Genomic DNA, 6,222 nt, shown 5'->3' with positions numbered 1-6,222 from the left:
CTTTATTTTCTCACAGTTCTGGAGGTTTAGGAGTCTGAGATCAAGGTGTCATAGAGTTGGTTTCCTCTGAGGCCTCTCTCCTTGGCTTGTAATTGGTCATCTTCTCCCTGTGTCCTCACACGGTCTTCCCTCCGTGCATGTGTCTGTGTCCTAATTTCCTCTTAAAGGACAAGAGTCATATGGGACTAGGGCCTGCCCTAATGAGCTCATCTTAACTTCATAACCACTTTAAAAACCTTATCTCCCAATACAGTCACATGCTGAGGCACTGGGAGTTTGGTACATATGAATTTTGAGGAGGCACAATCCAGTCTATAATACATACCTACTTCTTATCATTTTCCATTATCAGCTGTTCCCCAACCATCCCTGGTCAAATCACATCAAACAGCTATGTGATTCTTTTTTTCCCCAGAATTTTTTTTATTTCTTTTAAAACAAGTCCAATATTTAAGGGATACAACATCACATGGATTCTGTGTCCAACGGCCTTAGCATGAAGGTTGCTTCAGAATTTGGCACAAACCGGGCTACTCTTCCTTAGAAGCAAGTTACCTTTCCCCAGATTGCTCTAGTTTTGTCCAGTTTTCCTCCAGGAGTCACTGTTTTGTACACATAAATACATATCTTGTCTAAATAAAATTCGGTTTCATCTCAGGCATAAATCCTTTCGATTTTAAGAAGAGCTGTGTGCACCCTCTGGTTTGAAAGACCTTGCTTACAGCTAGCAAAAATGGCCTTGGGCCACAGCCTTCCAGACATGATTGGCATTTTAGAAGTCATGATCCCAGCAAGCCTCCACAGCCTCCAACATGGCAAAAACAGAGCTACTGGCTGATTCTGGAACATGCTGTGCTGGTCTACACCTCTATGCTTTGCTCATGCTGTGCCCTCTGCCAGAAATGCCCTCCCTACTTTTTCTGTCCAATAAACATCTTTGTATGACCTGTGTCTCCTTCAAGAATCAGCTGATGTGCCCACTCCTCTCTGAAGACTTCACCACAGTGTCTTGTGTCTTTAGGTCCTTTTCTCTCATACCCCATGATGTGAGCCAGTTGTCTCAGAATCGCTAGTATGTAGCAGGCATCAGTAAATGTGTGTTTTTGGGTGGTTGGTTGACAGTTGGTGGTTTGAGCGATTTGTCAAGGGTTTTATCGTGACCATGGCCCGTATTTTCTCAATAGATGAGACTTCAGTATGGATATCTCTTACATATACAAATGCTTTCACTCTGGGTAAAGGAAAAGTGGATTTGGGTACCATATGTCCTAGTCTCTATTTGTGTAGGCAGAGTAACAGCTCCACCAAAGATATTCACATTCTAATCCGTGGAATATATGAATACATTAGGTTACATAGAAAAGGGGAATTAAGATTGCTTAAACTGACCTTAAAATAGGGGTATTATCTTGGATTATCCAGGAGGGCCCAATGTAATCACAGAAGCCCTTAAAAGTAGAAAAGAGAGGCAGAAGGGAGAGTCAGAGAGAGACATGATGTTGGAAGAATGGTCAGAGATGCCATATTGCTGGCTTTGAAGATGGAGGAAGGGACCATGAGCCAAGGAATGTGGGCAGTTTCTAGAGGCTGGAAAAGACAAGGAAATGGATTCACCCTTAGAGCCTCCAGAAAGGAACGCAGCCCTGCTGACCCTTGCTTTTAGCCCAGTGAGACTGTGTCAGACTTCTACTGAACTATAAGATAACAAATTTGTGTTGTTTGAAGTCACTAAGTTTGTAGTAACTTGTTAGAGCAACAGAAAACTTATCCACTATTCTAGACAGACATCTTCTAATCACTGCCCTCATGCTCTAATCTTACTTCATCTGTGCAAGGGAGGGACAGCCTAGGTTACCAAAATTTGGGAATCTTCCTGATTCAACAACCTGGGCCTCTGAAGATCCATGAGAACCCATATTAATTAATGCATTTGATGAATATTATTGAAGGTATGTTCTGTGCAGACACTGTAAAAGAAGCTATGTGATTAGACAGAGTCAAAAATGTTCCAGGTTGCTCACATTCTATAGGATAGATGAGGTATGTGTGTAGTGACCAAAAGCAGGTTCATAAGAGGGCAATTTTTCCTAACAGGAATCTATTGGAACTCAGTTACTAGATTCTCATCATCTTTTTTTTTTTTTTTTTAATTTTTATTTATTTATTTTTTTCCCCCAAAGCCCCAGTAGATAGTTGTATGTCATAGATGCACATCCTTCTAGTTGCTGTATGTGGGACCCGACCTCAGCACGGCCGGAGAAGTGCTGCGTAGGCGCGCGCCCGGGATCTGAACCCGGGCCACCAGCAGCGGAGTGCGTGCACTTAACCGCTAAGCCACGGGGCCGACCCTCTCATCATCTTCTAAAGCAACCCATTCTTTGAGAATTTTCTGACTGGCTATGGGTCGGACAATGTACTACCTTAAGGGCATGGTCCTCCTCTCTGGTCTACTTACGTCAAATCTCTGCAGAAAGTGGGCCTGGCACCAAGTAAAGTTTAGAAGGTAGATCATTCTTGTTGGAGGGATGGCATAGAATGTCATGATGGCAGCACGCTGCCTAAGGTGCACCTCAGGGGTGCTAGTCTCACAAAAACTAACATGCAAGTTGGCAGCAAATCTTGAGAACACAGTACAGAAACACCAGAATACAGATCATGAGTGGGAAAAAGCAGGGGAATAATGTTGAAGAGAGAGGGCATGATCCAGATTCCAGAGAACCCATGGGGCAATAGCGATCCATGAGAGATTCTTGAATAGAGGAGAATACAGTGAGGATAGAGTGTCCAGGAGTAGTGTGCTCTTGTGGGTAGGGCAGAGACAAAGGAGAAGGGGAACCTTGGGCAATTATCATTTTCAGCCGAGAAGCCAGATCGACTTTTCCTACCATTCCCAATGCATTGAGCCTGACAGATCTGACGTCACTTTTTTAACTAACATTGACAATATTGTGAACTTCATTCACTTAATCTTCATTAAAGTCGTTGAGGATGATGCATTGACTTTTTAAACTAAAGTAAACAAGAAAAAAAGCTGAAAATAGATTCTCAAAGCTTCTTTGTCATCTATAGCTCATCAGATCAGACCAACCAAATACTGCTTTTAAAGGTAAATAATGAGTGCATAAATATTGAGTGATTTTTACTCTTATTCTCTATTAATTGCCTGACAGATTAATGGTATTTTAACCAATAATCTGTGACATTCTTGCAGCCTATCCTTAACACGTAGGCGTTGGTCTATAAACTGAAGGATAATAATAAATACAACCGTAATATCTATATAGCTCTTTGCATTTTCCATGGCATTTTCCCATGCGTTATGTTGTTGGACTTCACAAGAACTGTGTGGAGTTGGTCTAATAGAGACTTAGAAAGGTTGAAAGCCAGGAGTCAACCCCAGGCAGCCTTGCTCAAAATCCTTTGCTCTTTCCACAGAATCACGGTGCTTCTTATGTTTGAACAAATGGCACGACATGTGTGAGAAGAAACATGACAGGAAGCCAGATAATACAACATCCAAGCTGAAGCACCAGCCAGGCCAAGGCAGAACACTGACTTCCCACAAAGCCAACGCAAGGATGGGCCCCATCAGACCCGATGACCTTATTCTGGGTCCAGAAATGCTGAAATGGAAGCTTCCAACAGGGAACAGGCCTGGATCATCTGGAAAACGTATCTAGTGTGAAAAATGCAATTTCAGTTTCCTAAATTGTAAGGCGTCACAGACTATTTCATACCTGGTTCAATGCCAGCATCAAGAATTATTGTGCAAACCATGAGCTAAGCAGATCCCACCACATCCACTGATCAGGCCCATTCCAGACGAGGAAACCTGGGGAAGGAGGGAGACTAGAGCTTTGCTGATAGGAACTAAAGGAGTGAGCTCTGAAATGATCTCTTTAAAACTCTCTTCTTGTTCCCATCAAAATGTCCACATCTCTCAGCTGAGTTAATTGGACTCACAGCCACTCGTGGCTGCAATGACTTTTGCCATCAGCATGAACATGGTGCCCACCATGCAGACACAATGCGTCCTCACTGGCCACTGCTGTGCAATCAGCACTCCTGTTCATCTGGGGAAATGGCATTCCCCTATCTGTTAAAAAAATACATGGGACCCGAGGGAGGAGGAACCAACTGGTTTGGATGCAGCCATATGTTAGCCACTGCATGGGGCTCTTAACAATATTGTCTTATTGATTTCTCACAAACACTGTGCCAAGTTGATACAAAAGCCCCATTGCACAGAAAAAGAAACTGACGATCCAATAGAGTAAAATATTCTCCTGTGGTCACAGAGCTCCCCCATCACTTACAGGCTAGTAATTTAGTTCATTTGTGACATCCAGAGTACGTTATGATGTGGCCCCTGACTACACGGGTAACATGCAACTAGGATTAAACCCAAGCCCACATTTCTCCAAAACCCATGTTCCAGTACTTGTTGAAGGATCCAATAAATAGCTTCCAACTAAACGAGTGAATACAGATATTTGTACCACACCTTGCTATCCTCGTAATGATGAGATAAACAGAGAGGAAAAAGGATTTAAATTAGAACAAGAAAAAAAAGATGAGATAATCGGACAAACTTGATGAACAACTAGACTATTCACAGTATCACTCACCTGGATCCACATGCACCAGGAGGATTATTCCCAGGAAAGTGACCACACAATTTGAAACGGGTCTGGGGCCCTGACCGCTCTTGGAAAATATGGCCCCAGGGAGACTCTACATCTGGGCCTGATGAGGGAGTGTGGTGAAGAGCACAGAAGCCACCCATTTTCTCAGGTCAATGCACAGCCCTGCTCAACAGTAAAAGCACAGGGAGATACTCCCTCCTGCCACAGCAGTAGCGACGTCTCAAGGCTGATCCCTCCCATGCTCCCTTCCTCACCACTGATGGCTGTGACTTGAATCCAATGCCAGAGCCAGCCTCCAGTTACCAGACACAGAGCCACTGCATCAGGAAGCTGAGTGCCCACCATGCAGGTGAGTGATACGCCCAGTGGGAGGCTCATTCGCCCTTGAAGCCCAGAGCTGACTTGGCCAATATCGATGGTGGTGGAGCTGGCACAGGCAGATTGATGCTGCGGCTGTCATTTTGGTACAGGTCAGCATTTCACAGAAGACTCAGTAGTCCTGTTTTATCACCTTCCTCTCCACCTCCACCACTGCCATCATCCTGAGAGACATTAATGGCCAGAGAGTTGACTCAGACAACTGCCAACAGGCTATTATGAGCAGCAGTTGAGAGTGGAAAAGACTACCTACCTGTACATCCCAGCCTCAGACAATGACTAGTTGTGGCTCCTTGATCAAGCTGTTTCTTCCCTCTATGCCTCAGTTTCTCGTCTGTAAAGCAAGGATTATTGCGAGATTTAGTGAGAAAATCCATCTAAAGCATTTAGCGTTATACTTAGCATAATGTTAGTGACCATTTTCACCTCTGCATCAGCTGGCACATCTGGAACTTACGGTCACCTAGAAAGTTTCTGGCTCTGAAATCTAAAATCTAACATCTGACCGCTGCCTGTTTCTTCTCAGCTCACTTAACGGTCTGCCATCTTTTGTCTGAACTCATCGTGATGTCCAGCCCCTTGAGCTGTTTTCTGAGCACATCAACTGCCTCCCTAATCCCTCTCTTCCTCCCATCACTTTAATTATTCCTTTAATAAAATAATAATTATACACTGAAAATAATCTATCACTTTAATCATTCTCTGGGTCCTTTCTCTATAGCTCCTCTGACACTTCCCAGAAGAACCCAATCATGGGTCAAACCAACCATACGGCCCTGTTGCTGCCCCACTGGGCCCTCTGCATGCTGGAGATAATGACCAAGCCATACCCTATCCTGGGCCCTATCCCAACTGTGGCATCAGCACACCTTGGTCCCCAGGCAGACCCCCTCCATTGCTCTAAGTAGACCTGCTCCACTGTCCTCAAGCCCTCAGTCCCAATTCTCTCCCCAGACTCACAGCAGAGCACTTTGCTTCCTGTTTCAAAGTGATAATAAAGAGATTAGGTATAAACTACCTCAATGTTTCATTTCATTACCCACAAATTTAGAAGGCTCCACGTCTCTTCTTACCACATCCTCCTCCTCCGAGGAAGACATGTCTGCCTCCACCTTCCTCTGTACCACACATCACTCAGGAGTCTTGCCCATCAGTGATCAGCTCTGTATTCTGTACTGCCAGGCTTCCCTGCACTGAA

General features: G+C 44.3%; 1 pseudogene; it reads right to left on the bottom strand.

The window, feature by feature from the left end:
• Nucleotides 1–391: 391 nt before the first annotated feature.
• On the bottom strand, nucleotides 392–771 carry LOC101400357 (large ribosomal subunit protein eL33 pseudogene; annotated as a pseudogene).
• Between the last annotated feature and the right edge of the window lie 5,451 nt (nucleotides 772–6,222).

The sequence above is a fragment of the Ceratotherium simum genome, chromosome 30 (assembly GCF_057802395.1).
Source record: "Ceratotherium simum simum isolate JZ-2026a chromosome 30, ASM5780239v1, whole genome shotgun sequence".
Taxonomy (NCBI): Eukaryota; Metazoa; Chordata; class Mammalia; order Perissodactyla; family Rhinocerotidae; genus Ceratotherium; species Ceratotherium simum.
Note: the sequence above shows the minus strand (reverse complement) of the source record. Positions and strands in the feature narration are given on the sequence as shown.